Genomic DNA, 25895 nt, shown 5'->3' with positions numbered 1-25895 from the left:
GGTTCGGTCCGTTTGCTAATTTATGGTTGAGGAGGAGCCCTACACTGCTGGTCCATTTGTTGGTTTGTGTGGCTGGTAATGTACAAAGAGTTATACGGGATCGATCCCAAGCAATACAACTCCCTCTCGATCGAAGAGTTGGTGGCCAAAGTTAAGGAAGATGCCACTGAGGCGAAGAGGAAACAGGAGGAGCACGTTCCGTGAATCTGCCTGAGAAAAAAAATATTAAAGGGTTGGGTCAGAGCGTGAGCGTGACAGAGCAAGACAGCACACAGATTTTTTTTCCTTCTTCTCTGCGTTGACTATTTGAGGAGGAGTATCCTTTGCTACGTGAAGGTGCCGTGTATTCTATGAAGGAAGGCCAAACCCCATCTCTGCATGAAGTGATACATGAGCAGAGCATGAAGAGTCTACCAAATCTTTGTTGAAGGTGAAAATTTTCATGTAAATGGTTATATGATTGTAAGACCTGGTAAGGCATGCGTACCCTGGTAAATCACTGGTAAATTTTGAATGTCCACTTGGGTGATATGGGGATGCATGTGGTGGTATGATGAAGCATGCTGAACTAGGACAGCGTGTGAGATTATCAAATACCCTAACATTGACTGGGTAGGGCCTGGAGGTGAGTGGTGGCTGGCTCACTTGGCAGATTTGGCTAGTTTTGGCCAAGGAAAACCCAAAGTCAAGTTTAAAGGGGGATTGTTAGATAAACTTGACCCTATGGTGGAGTTGAGGTTATGTCAACAGTTATGGTTGACGGTTGTGGTTTTGGGCAGCTAGTATTGATGACTCATGGTATTGAGCTCATGGTATTACATGCAGTTGAAGCCCTTAAAAGGCTTGTGTATTCTCCATTGTAGGTAGCCATGGTTGAGCGGTGAAAGCTCAGGTTGTTGGCGGATTGGTTGTGTTTTAGCCAAGGACAATAATAGTTCTATTGTTGGTTGGTTTTTTCCCCAATTGGGGTTTTCCAGACAATCATGGTGTACATGGTTTGAATGTGTGTTTCTTGATTGTTATATTTATTTCTCTTGAACCCTAACATTAATCCCAATCTACGACCTGTAATAGCATCTAGATCTGCTACCACTGTAATGTCATGTGACATTCAAAAGGGTATTGTTATGAGTTTGGACATTATAATTCACCATCTAGATATTGTGTTGACAATCATTGGATATTGGCTAGAACAGTGAAATCTTTGCCTACGTTAAAGATACATCCCATTACTCAATGGTAGATAGTAATTCACAAGTCGAAACTATATTCCAAGCACCATTGTGTCACTGGATGAATACGAGTCGATTTTGGGATAGAAGTTTATGTGGGAGGAGAAGGTAGTCCCTGCATATAAACAGTTCGTCCATATTTTCATGACAATCTCCATCCATGGTGTCATCTCTAAAGGGAATTAAGCATGGTGTCATCTCTAAAGGGAATTAAGTAGACGAGGGTTTCCATGAAAACCTTGCACTTATTTGATGAGATACAACTAGTCATCTTGTGGCTACACAAGTGGATTTTGAGAAAACACCTTCCATATGATCGGAAGCATTATAATCAATTGTTTTTCTTTTCCAATGTTGTAAATGTTACTTTCTTATAAATGAAAAGTCATGTAAACTCATTAAGAGTGAATGGGTCATGAGGGAACCGAAAGGTTATGAGGGGAGGTGAAAGGTTACCCATTCACTTGTATAAATGTGTCTCCGTACGTCATTCAAATGGACTTTTAGCACTTGAGCTAAGTTAGGAATTAGATAGTTGATTTGTGCTTAAGGAGCTAGAAACACTCAGCGCTTGGCAGATAGTAGGATAAGCTATGGTGAGGCTATGGTTTGGTCTTAGGATGATAGGAACTTCTCCCATCCCACTATTGGGTTTTGATGGGTTTGTGGCACATGTATTTGAATTGGTAACATTATCAATGAAAATTACTTCATTTTGGCACATATTCCCATGCATTGCTTTGTTGGTTGTACTAGCTAACTGATACTCCAATTAAGTCTACATGTGTAATTTCATGTTCTCTTTATGTCAATGAACTAATTCATGACATGGCTTATATGTTTGTTTGGAGTCTTTGCTTTCCTTATTCCATGTTATGCTAGAAGCTTAACTATGAACTAATTTGCAGTTGGTTTCTAGTATCTTATTGCTTGTGTTTCCTAAGATGATGTTAGCTAACTGGTTTCTCTTAAGGCATAATGTTCTTATTGTTTTTCTATTAGGTTCTCATAAATTGTTCTACTAACTTGTCAATTAAGAGTTGATTTCATCCTCATCCTTCAGGCATCACACACTTGGTCTCACGCTCATCTCTGCAATTATCAGCCAAGAGAAAAACATTCAAGGTGGCATTTGGGCCCACATACCGAATGGAGCTCCTATCCCAAAACAGTGTGAGGTCTAATTGGGACTTCACACCGAGGAGACCCCCTAACTGTTGGCGGGACATTTTTCCCTATCAACACAACTACATCAATCTAGAATGATTGCATTTATCTCATTTTTCTCTCACATCTCAGATCTCTTTGTTTTTGCAAGCCTACTTGAGCCCGTTGGAAAAGGTTCGATCCATGGAAAGGGTGGTCTCTCTTTTATTTGCAGCTAAATTGAAGACCATAGTGGCTTTGTCCAAGTGGATGTTTTGTTGCAAGGCTTTCTTGTTTTGTTTGAAGGCATAAGGCCATAATGTGGACATGTTCCTCAAATTTGTTAATTACACCAACAACTTTATTGTGCACAACATAACTTCGTCCTACCTTGTCACTCAGCCGCGAAGAATGATGTACAAAATCGTTGACCCAATTAAGAAGGGTGTTTGGTGGAAAGGCAATACCAAGTGGGTGTTGTATTCTCCAAAGAATGCAAGTAAAAATCTGATGCAAAGAAGAATGGCGACTCAAACATTACGTTGAGTTCAAGTACTGGCATGAGAATAGACTGTTGAGAAATGTAACTAGTTTTGGTCTTCATAATTGTTGTACTCATTTCAATATGTATTGTATGTAACAAACAAGAAAAGAAAAGAAAAGTTATTATTATTAAAGCATGGGTTTCATGCTCATTATTGATGGTCTTATAGGTAAAATCATGTTCTTCATGCTTCTAGGGTTTGTTAGGTCTTCGAATTTATTGTCTTGACTCAAAGGAGTCAACATCATGTTTATAAGACCCTTCTGGACAAAAATATACTTGTAAAAAACATATATTTTAAGTCTAGAAAGTCCTAGAAGCTCCAAAGTACAAGTCGGCCATGGGAACATAAAGTCCGCCTAAAGGAGGGAATTCGGCCCCTTGAGAAGGCAATAAAAGGAAGCAGTTCGACCTCATTTGGATACATGCTCACTCACAAGTTCGATCTACAAGAAAGAGTTTGATCTATAGCTTGGAAGGGAAAAAAAAGGAGAGTGAAGGTCTAGAAGAAGCTGGGAGGATGAAATTTCTTGTTTTTGGGCTCTATCTCTCTCACACGTGCGAAATTCTAGGGTTTTGGATTGTAGAAATAGGTTGAAATTGCAGGTCTGAGTTGCAGTAGGAAAAAGTGCAGAATCTGGTAGTTGGAAGAGGGAAAACCCTTATCTTGACCTCGTTGACCTTGGGAAAGATGTCTTTCTCTAAGTAGGTCTCAAGAGGAGGTTGTATTAGGATTTCCAAGAAGCTGTAAGGACGAAGTTGTTGGATCAAAGTTGTAGGTCGAGTAGCAGTGTTGTAGCTGGCAGATCGTAGTTGCAGGGTGTAGCAATTTGGTGCATAATAAAGGAAGGACTTGAGAAAGGGCCAACTTGGTACTAGGAGAAGGACTTGGTCTAGGGATTGGGTCTTCGTATCTCATCTGAATCAGATTCTAAGAAGAGAAGAGTTTCTGGGTTTTCCCCTTGGAGGGTTTTTCCCTTACTGAGAGCCTATATTTGTGTTGTCTTTTTGTTACAGTTATTTTTCTTGATATTGTTTGATGAAAGATCTAACTAAAGATTCACAAGCATTATCAAGGTTAAGGAAAATAAGATATAATAGTTATCAGTTTACATTTTCCAACATGGTACCATAGCCAAGGTGAAAAAGGAAGGCAGCTAGTAGGACACTAGAAAGAAATGCTAATCAAAAGATAGGAATATCTCAAATCCTGAAAGAAGAAGACTACAAGGAAAATTGTCTCTTGAATGGATCTAGTTAAAGATCATTGGTAGAAGACCTTCTAATCTAGGGTTTCTACATTGAAGAATATCAAGACTACATCAATCTCGCAAAAAGGAAGTATGTTTACAAGGCATCAAGCTTGGAATTTGTTGGTGGAGGAATCCTAGGGAACAATCCTTTAAGGACATCATCAAGAAATCTCCAAAGGTCTTGAAAGAATCAAGAAGATTGGAGACATCATCAAGAAGAACCTTGGTTATCAAGTAAGTATTATATTATTACACTATGTTTGAATCCTCAAGTCATATGGGTTCTTTCTAAAAGGAGAGAAATAACCTCGTCGGAGCTTCAAACTATCTAGCATGGAAGAAAAGAATTAACTTGATACTCTCAGAACAAGAAGTAATGGGATATGTCACTGGAGAAAATATTGAACCAGATAAAGATAAGACAAAAGAACTAGAAAAATGCAAGGGAAAGTAAGGGCACAAAGGATCATAGTGGAATCCATTAAAGATTCTCTTGTTCCATTCGTTGCAAATTTAAAGACTTCCGAGGCTATGTATGACAAGCTAGTGAATTTGTACTCAATAAGTACAACAGGACAAAAGATGTGATTGAGGAAAAATTTGTATAGAATGAAGAAGTCAAAGGATGAGGATGTGGCATCCTTTCTCATAAGAGTCTCTCAACTAAGAGATCGCGTACAAGGACTTGGGGAACCTATTACTGATTCAAAAGTAACCATCTGTGTATTGAATGCATTATGTTAAAATTGGAAACTAGGGCCAAACTCCATGTGGGTCTACTTATTTATGGCAGCTGATATTTTTCTTGGATTCCTCTCATCGAGAGGTGTAGAATTGATCTAAAGATCATACGATTCCGACATGTATTCATGGAGATATGAATTTATTTGTGTTATGGGACAATTCGTTAAGGTTGGCTAGCAACGAAATTGCCCCCATCTATCCTCAACGTCTTACTATAAAAAGAGGTCGCTTGCAAGTCATTTAGTCACTCATCTCATGTGATCTCTTCCTCTCCATGCGTTTGGGGTGGAAGGAAGAAGATCCTAAGAGAATATGTTGTTCTAAGAAGCCCTAGATCTAGATGTTGTCATGAGAAAGAAGGCTCTACGCTGCCTAAACATGAAGAAGCTTAACGTTGTCCTAAAGAGACCTACGCTGCCCTAAATTACAGTCCATGAAGCCAGCCTTAACGTCGGTCTAGAGAAGCCCTAACCACTGCTAAATGATGCCCTAATACGTTGTCCGATTAGGGGTGTGTATGCAGCAAGAAGAGGCACATAACGCAGTCATGATGGAGGCTTCCATTCACTGTCAAAGGGGGCCTCTATACGCAGCTAAAAGAAGATCCATAAAAGCCCTAACCGTAGTCCTCAAAGGGAGATCTAATCCACAGTAAAGGGAGATCCTATCACGTTATATTAGGAAACACACAGCAGCTAGAGAAGGCTCCTAACTGATCATGTCACGCTATATTAGGAAACACACAATAGCTAGAGGAGGCTCCTAACCATAGCACTTAGGGTGCACTAGGACGCTATCAATAAGTGTTTTATATGCAGCTAACAGAGGCTCCAAACAGTAGCGTTTTTGTTTGGGTATGTTATGCTGGGCAGAAGTATCCAATAGGGTTGTTGCGTAAAGTCTGATTGGGTCACTGTGTGAGATATTTAAGGACCCATATCATTAGCATTATGTATGGAGTTGTTGTGTGTAATATTGCTGAGATCTTAGACTATTAGAGGGTTGTATGGTGCAACACATTGATGCAGCACATTGATGATGAACAGTGATGATGGGTGCAGCATTGTGTAGCGCATTGATGATGCACAATGATGATGGGTGCAACTTGGTGCAACACATTGATGATGCACAGTAATGATGGGTGTAGTATGGTGCAACACGTTGATGATGCACAGTGATGATGGATGCAGCTTGGTGCAACACATTGATGATGCACAGTGATGATGGGTGCAGTATGGTGCAGCACATTGATGATGAACAGTGATGATGGGTGCAGCATGGCCCAGCACATTGATAATGCACAGTGATGATGGGTGCAGCATGGTGCAACACATTGATGATGCACAGTGATGATGGGTGCAGCTTGGTGCAACACATTGATGTGCACAGTGATGATGGGTGTAGCATGGTGCAGCACATTGACGATGGACAGTGATGATGGGTGCAGCATGGCGCAGCACATTGATGATGCACAGTGATGATGGGTGCAGCATGGTGCAACACATTGATGATGCACAATGATGATGGGTGCAGCTTGGTGCAACACATTGATGATGGGTGCAGCATGGTGCAGTACATTGATGATGAACAATGATGATGGGTGCAACATGGTGCAGCACATTGATGATGCATAGTGATGATGGGTGCAGCATGGTGCAACACATAGATGATGCACAATGATGATGGGTGCAACTTGGTGCAACACATTGATGATGCACAGTGATGATGGGTGCAACATGGTGTAGCACATTGATGATGGACAGTGATGATGGGTGCAGCATGGTGCAGCACAGTGATGATGAACAGTGATGATGGGTGCAGCATGGTACGGCACATTGATGATGCACAATGATGATGGGGGCAGCATGGTGCAACATAGTGATAGGTGAAACATGGTGATGGAATCCCCTGAGTTCAGATCTGCTACCTCATGTGTCATCTTCTTAGAGAATATCTCTGCTCTTATTTTGTCAAGTCAAAATGTTGACTTTTGATGTATATGTATTATCTCTCTCTCTCTCTCTCTATTGAACTATTGTAGAACATAAGAAGAATTGATCAAGTGTTTCCCCACATTGGGGTTTGTCCCTGGTTGGCACCACATCTTGTGTCCTCTTGTCTTGGCTTGTTTTTTTGCAATTTATGTTTATGTTCTATCTGCATTTTACTATCATGATAAATGTGATTGCTAATTTGGAATTGATATTGAGCTAATATGGAAAATTGAAGTAAATTTTCTCTAAGCATAGAACTTACCTAAACTTAACATGGTATCAGAGCTGAGGTAAAGACAAAGCCCAAGCAAGAGTGAAAGAGAAATCAACAAAGACAGTTAGAAAGGATGAAAAGGCTCAATGGGTTCCTTGTCCCTCTTCAAATTCACCAAGGGTGAAGTCGAAGCAAAGAAGATTATAAAAGTGGCGCAGCGGAAACATCTGGTGGCCTACCTATAGGTCACTTCAAGGGGAAGTCTAGATCTAAGAATGGAAGGAAAGATAGATGCCTTGCTTGCAATAATCTTGGCCATTATGCGAGGAAGCATCCAAGTAGAAGGGACACATCTCTTGATGATGATAAAAATCATTCCAGGGGCATCTTCATTGATCAAAGGAATGATAGGTACAATGGCAAAGGAAAAAGGAATGCAGGTCAGTAGAGAAATGGCCGACTCTTCAAGAAAGCAAGGATCTCCAGGTATGAAGATTCAAATGTTGTTTCTAATAAGCTATAGGAGTATTATCTTATATTGGCCCTCTCCACTACTTCTCCTCCAGACTCTTTGAGAATCTGTCTTATTGATAGTAGTGCTTCAAGGCACTTCATCAGATAGAAGGAAGCTCTCTCTAATTTGATAGAGAAGGAAACAATCGTGGAGATTATACTTGGAGTCAATGCCACCTATCTCAGAAAGGGTGCAGGGAATGTTACCCCTCAATTGAATGAGTGTAACACGATTCATTTACAAGAAGTTATTTATGTACTTGATCTCAAGAAGAACCAGGAGTCCATTTCGGCAATGGAAGACAAAGGTGGCATTCATCAATGGAAAGGTATGTGTGTGGATAAGGAATTTTTAAAGATGCTCTGGAGTTCAGGGTTGGTAATTTGCATCAATTTGCAGGAAGTCCATTGGGGACCATGTCAGTTGACACTTCTCTTCTATAGCATCAGAGGTCTGCTCATTATGGGGCCCTACCTAATGTGAGATAGATGGTGACAGGGATGCCTGAATTCAAGAAGAGCATGGAGGTACATGTCCAAGATGTACCAAAGGAAAACTTACAAGAGGGCCATTCCCCTCATGTAGCAAGTCCACAAATTTGGAACAACCCAAGGGGTTTGAGATTCATGATCAGGAAACTCATGTATACAGGTTGAAGAAATCTCTCTATGTTTTAGAGAAAACACCCCGGGCTTGATATGAGAGGATTGATAGCTAGCTGATGAAGCTGAGATTCACTAGGAGTGAAGCCGATCCAAACCATTGCTTGAAGGTTGTGGATGATAGACCTCTCATACTGGCACCTTATGAGGACGACCTCTTTCTAATAGGTGCAGACCCTCTCATTTGCAAAAGTAAGAGGGAATTGGATTCCAGATTTGGAATGGTGAACTACAAGCCCGTGACTACCTCGATAAAGCCTAACTTTAAGAAGTTATGTGGTAGTGATGTCAGCCCTGATTTGGGAAATGCCTCTGAGTTTCATAAACTCATACTAGCATTGATGTTCTTGGTGAACTCCCGTCTGGATATATGTTTTGCAGTTAGCATGTTGAGCTCATATATGGTTGAGCCTCACTGGAATGGTGCCAAGAATCTTTTGAGATATCTTCGGGGCACAATCTCTCATGGATTGAGATACATTGTCGTAAATATGAAGTTGCATGATTATTCGAATGCTGACTAGGCAGGCATTGTGGAGGATCGCAAGGGCACTTAGGTGTTGGTTCTGTTTGTATTCTGCTTCAATATCCTGGACGAGCAAGAAGAAAAAGTTGGTTGCTTTGAGCACCGATGAGGCCGGATACATAGCTACGAATATGACCTCGTGTGAAGTTGTCTGGTTGTGGAATCTCTTCAGTGAGCTATTTGGACACGTGTTGGATACCACCGTGATCTTCTGTGACAACCAAAAGGGGATTCGATTGTTGAGGAATCTCGTTTTCTATGCATATAGACATCAGGTACCATTTTATATGGGATATGGTACAACAAGAAGCAAGGAGGCTCCTTCATATTGGGTCTGAGGTGCAGGTTGTCGATATTTAGATGAAGCCCCTGGGAAAGGTCAAATTCTTGACTTTCCGAGAACAACTAGGAGTCGTGGAGAGACTCTCTCCTGAAGGTCCTGTATAATATGGACATTGAGCTCTGGGAGCTCTGAGGGGCTTGGGGGTACATCGTGGAGCGATGAGCAACCATAGGGTGAGTGGTTCAGCCTTCCCCTAGTGGTTTTCTATGTAGGCAGGATGAATGGTTCATCTTTCTCCTGCTGAGATACAATTATAGGGTGAGTGGTTCAGCCTTCCCCTAGTGATTTTTTGTGTACAAGATGAGTGGTTCAGCCTTCCCCTGGGATACCCCATGGTGACATGTAGGCAGGATGAGTGGTTCATCCTTCTCCTGCTGAGACATCCTACCCATGCAGTCCGGGACTCATGGGAAGTACCTCTCATCTAGCCAATGAGTAGGAAAATGAGGATAGGGACCATAGTAGTATCGATGGACACATCGTGTATCTACCGTACTCCCCATGCTAGGATGATATTGATCTAGGATTAATGAAACTTACTTCGGGTAAGTAAGAGCGGTATGAGACACTCTCTTTATTTGGAACTAATTTCGGATCAGTAAGAGTGGTATGAGACACTCTCTTTACTTTGAGCTAATTTCGGATCAGTAAGAGTGGTATGAGACACTCTCTTTATTTGGCACTGACTTCAGGTTAGTAAGAGTGGTATGAGACACTCTCATTTATATGGGACTGACTTTGGGTTAGTAGAGGATGGTATGATACATTCTTGATCACTTCTTCTTCATAGTTCAGTAGAGCAGTGTAGGGCACTGATGGCATAGACAGTACAGTTTGGCAGATGGATTAGAAGATGGATTTCTCCCTAGTTGAGAGGGAGTGTTAAAATTGGCAACTAGGGACAAACTCCATGTGGTTCTACTTATTTATGGCAACTGATATTTTTCTTGGATTCCTCTCATTGAGAGGTGTAGGATTGATCTAAAGATTATCCGATTCCGACATGTATTCATGGAGATATGAATTTATTTGTGTTATGGGACAATTTTTCAAGGTCGAACGGCAACGAAATTGCCCCCATCTATCCTCAATGTATTACTATAAAAAGAGGTGTCTTGCAAGTCATTTAGTCACTCATCTCATGTGATCTCTTCCTCTCCACTCGTTTGGGTTTTGGTGGAAGGAAGAAGATCCTAAGAGAATACAATGTTCTAAGAAGCCCTAGATCTAGATGTTGTCATGAGAAAGAAGGCTCTACGTTGCCTAAACATGAAGAAGCTTAATGTTGTCCTAAAGAGAACTACGTTGCCCTAAATTACAGTCCATGAAGCCAGCCTTAACATTGGTCTGGAGAAGCCCTAACCACTAGTAAATGATGCCCTAATACGATGTCCTATTAGGGGTGTGTATGCAGCAAGAAGAGGCACTTAACACAGTCATGATGGAGGCTTCCATTCACTGTCAAAGGGAGCCTCTATACGCAGCTAAAGGAAGATCCATAAAAGCCTTAATTGCAGTCCTCAAAGGGATATCTAATCCGCGGTAAAGGGAGATCCTGTCACGCTATATTAGGAAACACACAGCAGCTAGAGGAGTCTCCTAACCGATCCTGTCTCGCTATATTAGGAAACACACAACAACTAGAGGAGGCTCCTAACTGCAGCACTTAGGGTGCACTAGGATGCTATCAATAAGTTTTTTATATGCACCTAACGGAGGCTCCAAACAACAGCATTTTTGTTTGGGTATGTTATGCTAGGCAGAAGTATACAATAGGGCTATTACGTAAAGTCTGATTGGGTCACTGTGTGAGATATTTAAGGACTCGTATCATTAGCATTATGTATGGAGTTGTTGTGTGTAATATTGTTGAGATCTCAGACTATTAGAGGGTTGTATGGTGCAACAAATTGATGATGAAAAGTGATGATGGGTGCAGCATGGTGCAACACATTGATGATGCACAGTGATGATGGGTGCAGCTTGGTGCAACACATTGATGATGCACAGTGATGATGGGTGCAGCTTGGTGCAACACATTGATGATGAGCAGTGATGATGGGTGCGGCATGGTGCAGCACAGTGATCATGAACAATGATGATGGGTGCGGCATGGTGCAACACATTGATGATGAACAATGATGATGGGTGTAGCACATTGATGATGCACAGTGATGATGGGCATGGAAAATTTTAGGGGCTAATGTTCGCCCAGTGGGCTAATTTTCCATGATTTTTCCACAAAAAAGATTCGCCAATTTCCAATTTTATAAAAGACGATTCGCCCAAATTTTAGAATATAAAATTATTTTACCTTAAAAATCGCCAACATTATAGAGAGACTATATATAAAATAATTATAAATTTGATTAATTTTACAAATATATCAATAAACATTTATAATTTGCATATTAGGGATTAGTGAGATTCGCCAATGTTTTAAACTTCAAGAAAATTTTCCATCCTTAAAATTTTCCTTGATGATGGGTGCAGCATGGTGCAGCACGGTGATGATGAATAGTGATGATGGGTGCAGCATGGTGTAGCACAGTGATGATGAAAAATGATGATGGGTGCAGAATGGTGCAACACATTGATGATGCACAATGATGATGGGAGAAGCATGGTGTAGCATGGTGATGATGCACAATGATGATGGGAGCAGCATGGTGCAGCATAGTGATAGGTACAGCATGGTGATGGAATCACCTGAGTTCAGATCTGCTACCTCATGTGTCATCTTCTTAGAGAAGATATTTGCTCTTATTTTGGGAAGTCCAGATGTTGACTTATGATGTATATGTACCATCTCTCTCTCTGTGCTGAACTATTGAAGAACATAAGAAGAATTGATCAAGGGTTTCCCCACATTGGGGTTTGTCCATGGCTGGCGCCAGATCTTGTGTCCTCTTGTCTTGGCTTGTTTTTCTGCAATTTATGTTTATGTTCTATTTGCATTTTACTATCATGCTAAATGTTATTGCTAATATGGAATTGATATTGAGCTAATATGGAAAATTGAAGTAAATTTATGCTAAGCATAGAACTTACCTAAACTTAACACATTGCCACCAGAATGGAGCAGCTTTGAAACAAGCATTTACTCCAAGAAGGATTCAACTCCCTTTGAAGAGTTGTGGGCGCAATGCATATTGAAAGAATCAAGGATCAAGGTCAAAGATAACATTGGATCAAATGAGCAATCTCAAGCATTCCTAGCCCAAGTCAAGAAGCTAAAGAAGGGAAAGTTTGGCAAGTCCAAGAAGAAAGACATGTCCAAATTGCAATGTTTAGGATGCAATGAATTTGGACACTTTAAGAGGGACTGTCCAAAAAAGAATAACAATAAGAGAAAGGAAATGAGTGAAGCTTATGTAGCCGAAGCAGTGGGAGAACCTAAAAAGAAGGCAAAGAAGGAAGAAGTGAAGGATCTTTACTACTAAAGAAGGTTCACTAACTGTTAGGTTCTCTGAGAAGATTAATCTTTCTGTTAGAATAGTATATTCTGCATAGCATCATAAAAGGAAGCATATGATAGTAGCATGTCTAGAATTTATATGATTTAGTTGCTTTGTGGATATCATCTAGATAGATGGATAGACATACCATTTTGCATATAATAGGAAGTCATCTTGCTTAGGTGGATCATCATGATCTTGGAAGAACCATAATTATGAAAGGTTCTTGGGAAAAGAATTATGACAAAGGTTAGTAGACATTCCATGTAATGTGGAATCAATACTGGTAAAGGGATGAAGAAATGCAATGGGTCATATTGCAAGCTCTTTGTGAGATATATGATTGGATGAAAGCATAGGAATGCGTGTTGGATAAGATTCATACAGAATCCTGTGGAAAGAAAGTCGGTCGTAAAATATGCTTAAGTATATGAATATATGATGCTTGAAAAGAATAAAATTTGACCTACTTTGAAGATGAATAAAAGAGTGGGACTTTCTCTAAAATATATAAATAGTGATTAACATCTAGTATAATCTCCGAAAGAAAAGTTGTAACTTGGTAATCAAGTTCGATCCTTGGGGACTCTGATGCATGAAGGAAGTTTCAAGTGGAGATTATCAATAAGGAAGTTGATGGTACAAGAAGGTCACTATGGTGAGGTAAGTCTATTTCATTTATGATTTGGTTATCTGGTTAACATATTATTTTGCTACCTGGAATAATGTTGTAGGAATACATGATGATAGTTGAGGCAAAGTCAACTGTATGGATAAAAAGTATTGAGGGAAGCTCAATATCTGGCACTTGACAACTATGAAGTCAAGATGCGTTCATCTTGGTAGGTAGTAGTACAAGAAGATAACCTAAAGGTCAAAGGAGATCACTTTCAAGAGGAATTTATGATCAGCTTCAAGTTTAGGAAGGCTTAGTGCAATTCCTTCATGTTGAAGATGAAATTGACGAGCAAGAAAGGTGACCTAGATCCTGTCACAAGATTGAGGAGAGAAGGTGGCTCCATGATACCTCAAAAAGAAGCAAGCTCAGTGCAAGAGATGTTAAGGAAAGAGGTGATCCAGGTGGATATTGGTGGCCACCTGCCAAATCCACCTGGACCCCCACCATTGTCTTTCTCAGCATTTTCAGTTTCCTTAATTGTAGCACAACTTACTATTTTTAGCAGTTTTTCGGGTCCTGAACTTCCGGAGCCATTTTGAGGCCCTAAACGACGTTTTTTGGGGAATCCGGGGGCAACACGAGTCCATGGAATGGACTGGTGTTGCCCGTTCTAACAATGATAGTGCTCGGATAGATCTTTCTAATGAGCTATTGTACGCATCAAACGGAGATCATATGCCAAAGTTACGACCCCGGGAAGTTGATGTACCAACTTACCCCCAAACGGGGCCCACAGTTTGGCGTTTCATCTCCTAGGGTTAGGTTTTGGAATGTTAAGGGTTTTTCCATTGTTTCTCAACAATAAAAAGGCCTTCGAGCCTCATTGTAACACAGTTCAGAGGCATGTAGCCATCACATCTCTTCTCAGAGATAAGCTACCATCGCCCTAGCTAGTTCATTTCCATTTCTGTTTGTAAGCATATTTCAGTATTTTCCATTAATGAAACGAAGTATTATTTCCGCTGCATCTTTGTGTATATGGTTATCTCTGTAATTTGTTGTGTTCCTGTTTAAATCCGGATCAGTGGTATCAGAGCGGTCTGCTTTTTCTCTGTTTTTCTTTGCATGTCCCCAACAAGGTCGGGATATAAGGAGTTAGGGCTTGAACTGGTTGAACCTTTGCAAGACCAGCCTCGCAAATCCCGACGGCCTCCCATGGCGGACGAGAAGAAAGACGAGGGGGCAGGAGATCCCATCAAAATCTTGCTCGAAGAAGCGCTCGAGCGACAACGGAACGCGATGATGGACAGCTTTGCGCAGATCCTTCAGCGGCTACCCAGAAGCGGCGCATCGGCTTCCATCAGCTCCTCTGGAAACGCCACACCCTTTAAGGTACAAGTTAATTTTGAAATCCCCATATTCGAGGGTCATATAGACGCCGATGCCGTAGATAAATGGTTAAATCTGCTAGAGGGTTATTTTTCTGTTCATGAATTTTCGAGTCGGGAAAAGATTGTTTTTGCTCTTCTCAAAGCAGCCCCCCACGTCAAGGACTGGTGGGAAACCTACTGCGAGCAGAAGGATGAAAGTACTGGCTCACTATTTTCAGCCGCACCCACCTGGGATTCGTTCTGGGATGCCATCAAGGAGCAGTACTACCCTGTCGGAAGCTATGAGGATGAATACATAAAGTGGACCACGCTGCGGCAGGGAAGGGACCAAGACGTGCCGGAGTTCACCAATCTTTTCCATACCCTTCGCACAAAGTTGGGTATCAAGGATTCGGAGCAACATTTGATACTCAAATACCGTGGCTGCCTGCACAAGTACATCCAGGAAGAAATACAGTTCCTAAACATCCCCTCGCTCGGCGCAGCATACCGGTATGCCGTCAAGGTCGAGCAGAAGTTTAAACAAAAGAAGCGAGACTTTGGATCTGCGAATCCAAAGCAAGGGAAAGGTGCCCCTAAACCATAGAACAAAGGACAAAGCCAAGGCGGGACAGCCCAAGACAACCAGCCGAAGCTGCAAGCAAAGAGCAACGCCGCGAAGCCGAGAAAGGACACTAGAAAATGGTGCGAGTTCCATAAGAGCTCCACTCACAACACAAGTGAGTGTCGGGCCAAGCAGTCACTGGTGGCTGAGCTAAAGGTTTCAGAATCAGATGCATGTTCCGACTCTGAGTCAGAACCCGATAAGGGGTATGAAAAAGGGAAGCAGATCATTGATGTGGATCCCAGCGCCACTGTTGCTACCGCAAAGATCCAGAAAAATGAACCCGAAGATCCAGAGGAGGAGGAGCGTCTCTTCCACTCCCAGATGTGGGTAAAGGGCTCCCCGATACAGTTCATTGTTGATAGCGGGAGTCAAAAGAACCTCATTTCGGCAGAGGTCGTGAAGCGGTTGGGCTTACCGACCACAGCACATCCACAACCATACACCATTGGGTGGCTTCACCAAGGGCGAGATCTCCGCGTGAGCCAGCAGTGTCGCCTTCCATACAACATCAAGCCCTTCACGGATGAGGTATTGTGTGACATTGCTCCCCTTGAAGTTTGTGATGTATTACTAGGACAACCATACTTGTGGAAGCGACATGCTGTGTATGAATCAAGGCCCCGTGCTGTTATTATTACATTGGGAAATAAGTTGTTCAGGATACCAGAGGTAGCACCACCTGCCGCCATCTCTTTGATTACTGCAAAACAATGCAGTAAGATCATTTCCAAAACCAGGAAATTTGTTTTCCTGATGATACGCCCTCAAGGGAAGAAGAAGACAGTGTCCGCGGCCTCCAAACGGGGTCCCTCTGCACGGCAGCTACAGATGGACAAGATTGTGGAGGAGTACGAAGACATCTTCACCTCCCCGGCAGGGGTTCCTCTGCACTGTCAAGTCAAGCACTCCATCGATCTGACCCCAGGTGCGCCGCTACCCAATGGACCAATTTATCGGCGCTCCGTTCTGGAGAACAATGAAATCAAGAGGCAGATTCAGGAGCTCCTGCAGAAAGGTCACATCCGTCCGAGTTCTTCTCCCTGTGGGAGCCCGATAGTGTTGGTACAGAAGAAGGATGGGACGTGGAGACTCTGTATTGACTATCGGGCGCTGAACAAGATCACTGTCCGTAATAGGTACCCGATCCCGCGGATTGATGACCTCCTAGACCAACTAAAGGGGGCGAAATATTTCAGCAAGATCGATCTGAAGTCAGGATATCACCAGGTACCAATTGAACCCTCAGATGTGTGGAAGACTGCCTTCAAATCCAAGGAGGGCCTCTTCGAATGGTTGGTCATGCCTTTCGGATTGACGAATGCTCCTGCAACCTTTATGAGGCTAATGGATGACATCTTGCGGCCATTCACCAACTCCTTTGTAGTAGTATACTTGGATGACATTCTGATCTTCAGCCAGAGTTGGGAAGAGCACCTCCACCACATCCGACAGGTTCTCCAAACACTGCGGCAACACAAGCTATGTGCCAATTTGGAGAAATGCACTTTTGGCATGACCGAGGTTCAGTATCTGGGATACATCATTGATGAACAGGGGGTGCATGTCGATCCAGCCAAGGTCCAAGTCATTCGGGATTGGCCCTCTCCAACCACTCTAACAGAGCTCCGCAGCTTTCTAGGTCTTGCCAACTTCTACCGCAGGTTTGTGTTGGGATTTTCTCATATTTCTTGGCCCTTGAGTCAAGTCACCAAGGGCGGGGCGAAAGCAAAATTCTTTTGGTCTGAATCTCAACAGAAGGCATTCAGGGAGTTGAAGGATCGCCTCTGCACGGCACCAGTGCTCGCGTTACCAGATTTACAACAACCATTTGAGGTCGAGACAGATGCCTCTGACTATGCTATTGGGGCAGTCCTTACTCAACATGGACATCCAGTGGCATATCACAGTGAAACACTTTCAGACACAGTCCGGAAGTACCCCACTTATGATAAAGAGATGTATTCCATTGTACAGGCCTGCCGACAATGGAAGCATTACATTTTGGGGAAGGAAACGGTCATCCACACAGACCACCGACCTCTGCAGTTCATACAGACCCAAGGGAAATTGCAGAATGATCGCCATCAGAAGTGGTCTACATACCTGCAACAGTTTCACTTGAATATCAAGTATAAAAAGGGCAGCACCAATAATGTTGCAGATTGCCTCAGTCGACCACCGATCATGGCGCTAACCACCGTGCTCAACTCTTGCGGGCACGAGACTTCTGATTGGCCACTTCTCTACAAAAGCGACCCAGAATTCGGCCACACATACCAGACACTCTTTGAGGGTCGGCAGGTTGCAGATTTTCACCTCCAGGATGCCCTATTATGCCACCTCGGTCACCTTTGTGTTCCTTCAAGCGAGCGTGCCAAGATGATTTGGGAAGCACACTACAGTCGGGCTGCTGGGCATTTCGGGGTCGAGAAAACAGTGGCAGTACTGCAAAACTATTTCTATTGGCTGAATCTTCGACAGGATGTTGGGAAGTACATCCGATCATGTACTGCCTGTGCCATTGCCAAACCGACCATTAAGAAGCAAGGCCTCTATACCCCGTTGCCTACCCCTAGTCGACCTTGGGAATCCATCTCCATGGATTACATGTCAGGCCTTCCTTCCACTAAGCATGGAAATGACTGTGTTTTTGTGGTCGTCGACAGGTTCTCAAAGATGGCCATTATGATGGCCTGCAAGAAGAATATCACAGCAGAAGCCACTGCTAAACTCTTCTTTGAACGAGTGTGGGTGCACTTTGGGATCCCACAGTCTATCATCTCAGATCGGGACAGTCGGTTTCTCAGCACCTTTTGGTCCAGTCTCTGGTCAATGCTGGACACCAAACTCACGAAGTCCACAGCCTTCCATCCTCAAACTGATGGCCAGACAGAGGTTGTCAATAGGATGATTGTGCACATTCTGCGCATGTATAACTCAAAGCATCCACGCACATGGGACGAGAGCCTCCCCTACGTTCAGCACAGCTACAACCGAGCTCTTCACAGCTCCACTGGCCATAGCCCTTTTCAGGTGGGTTTGGGATTCCAGCCACTATGCCCCATTGATGTGGCCATGCCACTTGCAGCTACTCACATGAATTCAGCTCATGTCCAGTCCGAAACAGATAAGGCCACCAGCTTCATTGAGCGCATCCAACATATTCGCCAGCAGGTCCATGACATTCTTGAGAAATCAAATGCCAAGTACAAGCAGCGACATGATCAACATCGGGTGCCACACAAGTTTCAGGTGGGCGACAAAGTCTGGTTGCATTTGCAAAAGGAACGCCTTACTGGAGCCTATCGGAAATTGAGACCACTCCGATATGGTCCTTACACCATTACTAAGGCTATGGGAGACAATGCATTTGAGCTCAGCATTCCCCCATTCCTTGGCATGCACCCAGTATTCAATGTGGACCGCCTTCGGCCATACTTTCCACCATTGCTAGACACATCCGACATTGCAGAACAGCTCAAACCCACAGAATTAAATCCAGATTGCATGGAACAAGCTGCAACTGATCGGATCATGGACACACAGATCAAGAACACTCGCCAACAGAATATCCAATTGTATCGAGTTGTCAAAGCGGGCCAACTCCTTCAGCAGGGCAAGTGGCTCACCAGGGAACAAGTTCAGCAGAAGTTTCCTCATCTCATGGAGGAGCTCAACGCAATGGGGACCATTGCTTCCTAAGGGGGGAGGAATGATCCAGGTGGATATTGGTGGCCACCTACCAAATCCACCTGGACCCCCACCATTGTCTTTCTCAACATTTTCAGTTTCCTTAATTGTAGCACAACTTACTATTTTTAGCAGTTTTTCGGGTCCTGAACTTCCGGAGCCGTTTTGAGGCCATAAACGACGTTTTTTGGGGAATCCGGGGGCAACACGAGTCCATGGAATGGACTGGTGTCCAACAATGATAGTGCTCGGATAGATCTTTCTAATGAGCTATTGTATGCGTCAAACGGAGATCATATGCCAAAGTTACGACCCCGGGAAGTTGATGTACCAACTTACCCCCAAACAGGGCCCACAGTTTGGCGTTTCATCTCCTAGGGTTAGGTTTTGGAATGTTAAGGGTTTTTCCATTGTTTCTCAACAATAAATAGGCCTTCGAGCCTCATTGTAACACAGTTCAGAGGCATGTAGCCATCACATCTCTTCTCAGAGATAAGCTACCATCGCCCTAGCTAGTTCATTTCCATTTCTGTTTGTAAGCATATTTCAGTATTTTCCATTAATGAAACGAAGTATTATTTCCGCTGCATCTTTGTGTATATGGTTATCTCTGTAATTTGTTGCGTTCCTGTTTAAATCCGGATCAAGAGGGAGCTTGGTAGTTATGGAGAACTGGTAGTTGATACTCTCAAGACAAGCTATGAGGCTTGTGGTGTTGACTTCTCAAAAAAAAAAGGAAGTCTAGAATCTCCTTTGGATTTAAGAGGGAGTAAAACAAGTCTCCTTGAATAGGAGAAGGGATTTATTCTCAAGATTAAAGGAGAATAGGGATATCCTCTCCTGTTGAGAGGGAGTGATAATGGACATCACGTGTGAATTCTCCTCTTTGGGTGATGAAGAGAGAATAGCGAAGGATTGGATAAGCATCTGTGGTTTCCTTGAGGATATAACATCTAAGAAAGGAAAAGTACTGACACTCTTTGAGGATGGACAGGAATCCAAAAGAAGAGTGGTCAAAGAGGACCGATATTCTTTGAGGACTCGGGTCTGGAGATCCAAGATAAGAAGAGTCCTAAAATGTCATACCTTGTAGACATTTAGATGGACTATGTGCCTTGTACAGGTAGTGCGGTATCACACATAAAGCCTCCCAACATAGTGCTCTTAAATAAAGAAGAGCTTGTCTAGTTAGGCCTCAAGGACAGTGTTGGTCATAATGTTGATGCTTACAGTATGGCTTATCAATCCAACTCTTCTTGTGAAAACTCTTCAGTTTGAGATATGATATTGTATTAATTATACAATTATGAATACCTCCCTAGTTAAGAGGGTGTGTTGAGAAATGTAACTAGTTTCGACCTTCCTAATTGTTCTCCTCATTTCAATATGTATCCTATGTAACCAATAAAAAAATAAAATAAAAGTTACTATTATTAAAGCATGGGTTTTATGCTCATTATTGATGGTCTTCTAGGTAAAAACATGTTCTTCATGCTTCTAGGGTTTGTTAGGTCTTAGGATTTATTGTCTTGAGTCAAAGGAGTCCACATCATGTTCATAAGACCCTTCCGAGCATAAATATACTTGTAAAAAAATTAATTTTAAGTCTAGAAAGTCTTGGAAGCTCCAAAGTACAAGTCGGCCTAAAAGGATGGAATTCGGCCCTTTGAGAAGGATATAAAAAGAAGCAATTTGACCTCATTTGGAGACACTCACTCACAAGTTCGAGCTACAAGAAAGAGTTCGATTCCTAGCATGTTCTTCATGCTTCTAGGGTTTGTTAAGTCTTAAGATTTATTGTCTTGAGTCAAAGGAGTCAACATCATGTTTATAAGAACCTTCCAAGCATAAATATACTTGTAAAAAAATTATTTTTAAGTCTAGAAAGCCTTGGAAGCTCCAAAGTACAAGTCAGCCTAAAAGGAAGGAATTTGACCCTTTGAGAAGTCTATAAAAAGAAGCAATTTGACCTCATTTCGAGACAAACTCACTCAAAAGTTTGAGCTACAAGAAAGAGTTCGATTTGTAGCTAGGAAGGGCAAAAAAAGGAGAGTGAAGGTCAAGAAGAAGCTAGGAGGACAAAATTTCTTGTTTTAGGGCTCTATCTCTCTCACACGTGCGAAATTCTAAGGTTGTTCAATTGCATAAACATGCCGAAGTGCAGAATCTAGTAGCTGGAAGAGGGAAAACCCTTATCTTGACTTCGTTGACCTTGGGAGAGTTGTCTTGCTCTAAGTAGGTCTCAAGAGGAGATTGTATTAAGGTTTCCAAGAAGCTGCAAGGACGAAGTTGCTAGATCGAAGTTACAGGTTGAGTAGTAGTGTTGTAGCTGGCAGGTCATAGTTGCAAGGTGTAGCAGTTTGTTGCAAAATACAAGGACTTGAGAAAGGGTCGACTTGGTACTGGGAGAAGGACTTGGTCTAGGGATTGTGTCTTTGTATCTTATCTGAATCAAATTCTAAGAATAGAAGAGTTTATAGGTTTTCTGCTTGGAGGGGTTTTTCCCTAGCTGAGAGCCTATATTTGTATCTTCTTTATGTTATTGTTATTGCTCTTGATATTGTTTGATGAAAGATCTAACTAAAGAAGCTAAGAAGATAACTAAAGATTCACAAGCATTATCAAGGTTAAGGAAAATAAGATATAATAATTGTCGCTTTATATTTCTAACATATACCAGACCAAATATTATACCCAACGACAATTGGACACAAAACTAATCTAGCTCTTTTGCATTCAAGCAAGATTCACAACACTTGGCAGCCTATAAGTGGCTTTCGATAGGTGACGAAGGTCAGTGGTGTTCTTTGGGGCAACTCGCCCTTATAGAACACCCTTATAGATAAAATACAACTAAACTAATCATATATTACACATTAAATAATTTAAAAATAAATAACTAAAACTAATTATAAAACTAAACTAAACTAATGAAAAGTTAAAACTAAATTAGTAGTTTTTAATATTAAAATTAAAATAATAAAATAAAATATAAGAAATAAGTCAAATCTGTAAAAACAAAACAAGACAAAACAAAAAACAACTAACTAAAACTGAAGTTATAGTAAAACTAAATTATAACTAAACTTAATTTATTGATTTTTCTCATGTCTACTATCAAAATCATAAAATTTGTGAAGATTTATAACTAAATAAATTCAAAATCTAAAAACTAAATATAATATATAAACTATATCTAATAATAAAATTAAATTAGATTAAACTAAATTCTAATAAGATTTTAATTATTGTAACAAAATTAAGAATTAATAATTAAATAAAAATTAAACTAAACTTTACCTAAAAAAATAAAAAATAAATAAAAATAAAAAATCCCTAGCACCTTTTAGCCGAGCTTGTAGTTCGCGACATTTCTTTACATTTATGTATGTTTTATTTTTTATGAGCTAATTATTTATACATTGGTGAATAATTTTGGAATCAACTTCTATAAAAACTAGGAGAATTATCATTTGTATTATCTCGTGGTAAAAGTCTATAGAAATTTGGTCCAAAAATTCGTGGATACATAACATGTGACTTCAACTACTATGGCATTTCTTCTTACTCCATCAAATTACCCTTATTCAGAAAGAATCATAAATCATTAAATACTGTAATACATAAAAAAAAGAGGACATGTTCAATGGAGAAAATAAAGTTTGCGCTATGAAGTGATGAGGATTACAAATATGATCATCAATTTATATGAAGATAAGCATATAACTTATTCGTAGTCAATATGTTTTGATCATTCAATGGAAATAATTATACTTATCAAAAGTGCAAGAATTATTTTTACCAGAAGTGAGATCCTTTAAAAAAAAATGATATTTCGTTCAAATTGAAAACCATTGAAACATCGTTAATTCTTCAAAAATATTTTCTCAAGACGCACATAAATTAAAAATAAGCCTTAATCATTTTATTTCATCTTTTGAAAAAGCACAGATTGAAAAAGACTTCAAATGATGAAATAATTACTTACATAAAGAAACAAGTTTATGTGGCATAACAAGCCTATCACTGAAATCCTACTCATTAAGCTAGATACATGAGTGGGATTTCGCTAATGATTTTTGTTCTGGCGGTGCATATTACTAAAAACCCCATCTCACGAAAGATAAGCCAAAGGAATCGATAATGAGAAGTGCAGAAAACCAAGCATCTAAGAAAACAAATCATGAAATCCTCCTCTCAATTCAAGCAAGACAAAATCAAATGCAAATGAAAGCAATCTTTTTCACAATGAAAAATAAGTGGGGCTTCAACAAATCCAATATAGAGGAGATTTTGTAGTGACGCATTCAATTCAATGAGATGTTGTAGTGAAGCATTAGATTAAATAATCATAATAAAACATAGATTCGACTCAATTAAAAGAGTAATAAAACTAATAGGTTAATTCAACTCAATTTAGTATTTTACCAGCGTAGATCCATCTTAACACCGGCTCTATCAAGCGCCGAGAGGGATCAAATCTCTCGAGCTGCAAACCTATTTTTTGAGTGCAAAACTTGAGGAAAGGTTTGCACCTCGAGAAATTTAATCCCTCCCGACACTTGATAGATCTTGTGTTAAGATGGATCTAGGTTGGTTTCAGTCGTGTGCGGTCATACAAAATTTGTTGAAAATCTAATTATTTTGATCATTTTAAATACGCTAAATGTCTAAGATTAATTTGGTCAATTTAATTTAAAATTTGCTTAGTTACCTCAGTTTGTTGAGATGAGAGAGACTGTTAGTAACTTGAATGATGAAAAATGATGAAATACAAATTTTGAGTGCAAAGTGTCAATATAACAATTTTGATAGATAGAAAATATGAATACTAAGAATATAGTCAATTACAAACAATCTTCATTGCAATTAATCTGAAACTATTTTCTTTTATTGTTCTTATTGTCACACCTATTAGTTTTTCCATTTTCTCATATCGATCATATGAAAAAAAACCATACTATACATATACAATAAAAGAAATTTAAATAATGATCATTCATATTTACATCTCTGATATTTCATAATTTATATATAAATTTAATTAATAAACATATAATTAGAAATATATATAGAGAGAGGAGTGGATGTCAACAGATGTTATAATTATAAATTAAGATCTATTTTTTATCATAGAAATTTAAAAAATGATGATTCATATTTCTAACATTGTATTTCAAAACTTCATATTATCGTATAAAAACTTAAATAAAATTATTTTCTAAGGTATATATATATATATATATATATATATATATATATATATATATATAAACCCAAAAAAAAAAATCAAAGATATAAATAATATCATAAAAAATAAGATAAATTTACCTAAATTCTGGATCTACCAAGTGCCAAGAGAAAACAAGAAAACACAAATCTCTTAAGGTGCTAATTTTTCCACAAATTTTGCACTCAAAAAGAAATTTGCATTTTGAAAAATTTGTTCCACCTAGATACTTACATCCAGAATTAAAATAAATCTGTACTGTTTAAGCAAATAATATTAATGTTAAATTTGTGTAAATTTCGCTATCCACAGACCATTAGTCAATAGTAAGAAATGTTAACTTTATATGTTCACTTCGAATGTGAACAAGAACACCTAATAAAAATATCTTAGAAGGAAAAGAGTCAAAATTATAGTATCCATGGAGTTGTTAAAGAACTAAGATTTCCAATATTAATACATGTAAGGAAATATTACATATATAATTATAACAGCGAACTCAGCCGGGCTTCATAACCTTATGTAATTGTAACATTCCTTATCAGATAGACCTCACAAATTTGTGTTTTTCGTAGTCAACACCAACACCAACAAAGTTAAAGGTTGAGTTTCTCTTTCCTTTAGCTTTGATATAATGTTTTCACGCCTGATGCTTTGAATAAGAAGTTATGAGCCTCTTAGAACCACTAATCTCATTATATTACCTATAAATGCAATCCAAAGATGAAAAACTAAAGAGGCAGGAAAGGGATATATAATTTTCACACTTAAGGCTTTGAATAATAAGTTGTAAGCCTCTTAGAACCACTTATTTCATCATATAATCTCAAAATGAAATACAAAGATGAAAAACCACAGAGGCAGCAAAGTGAAACAAACAAATAAAATTACTTGTAAGTTATAGATTTCCTCGTGTTTCTGTAGTTTTTCTGTACTACAAGATTTCATATTTCATATTTAAGTCTTTGGAAAAAGTGTTATTTTAAACCAGACATCTTAAAAAGGAGTTCGTTTCATTTTATGACAAACTGGAGATTCTAAAATCAGAAAGAGCCAAATTTAGATCTAGGTGTGGCCTGATGTTTATCTTCACGAGATAAATGCAAATTTAAGCCCACAAAACTGAACGATCATTATTAGGGTCCTTTGAAATCCTCTCTCTGAACTTTCCAAGGTCCAAAATAAAATAATGGCTTCATGATTGGCACAGCCTCCCCTGGATGTTCTTCCCAATACTTTTCCTGTTGAACCAAGAGAACAATGAAAAAAAAACCAGAAATGATCAGGGATATTAACAGATATACCTGGACAAGAATATTATCTTGTACTGCAAAGGAAAACTAGACGGCATAAATTTTTAAATATTCCAGAAAGATCAAAAGCAATGACTTACTCTAAAAACAGGTTGGTAAAATAAAACAAAAGGTAAAAGCTCTTATGTGCCCCAAAGCATTAATTGTAAATTCTTTATGTTATACAAAGGAAATGGCTCAAGACAACATTAATATCATGGACTCAAAGGTTGCAGATTGTTAATGCCAATAAAATTAGTTATAAACTTATGAGTGTAACTTATTCTATGCAACTGGTCTATATTCCATTAACAGCAATCAGGGAAGTGTTTCCTTGTCAATGTATAATATCTAAGTAATTGGTGGAAGAAGAAATTGCATGATGTAGCAAATCTAAAAAGAAAAATAATTTGCCACAATATCATCAAGGCATCCT

Source organism: Pinus tabuliformis, chromosome 3_2 (assembly GCF_031772625.1).
Source record: "Pinus tabuliformis cultivar Carrire ecotype Pingquan chromosome 3_2, CPIR1, whole genome shotgun sequence".
NCBI classification, from domain to species: Eukaryota; Viridiplantae; Streptophyta; class Pinopsida; order Pinales; family Pinaceae; genus Pinus; species Pinus tabuliformis.
The sequence above is the reverse complement of the archived record's forward strand: the minus strand, read 5'-3'. Positions refer to the sequence as shown.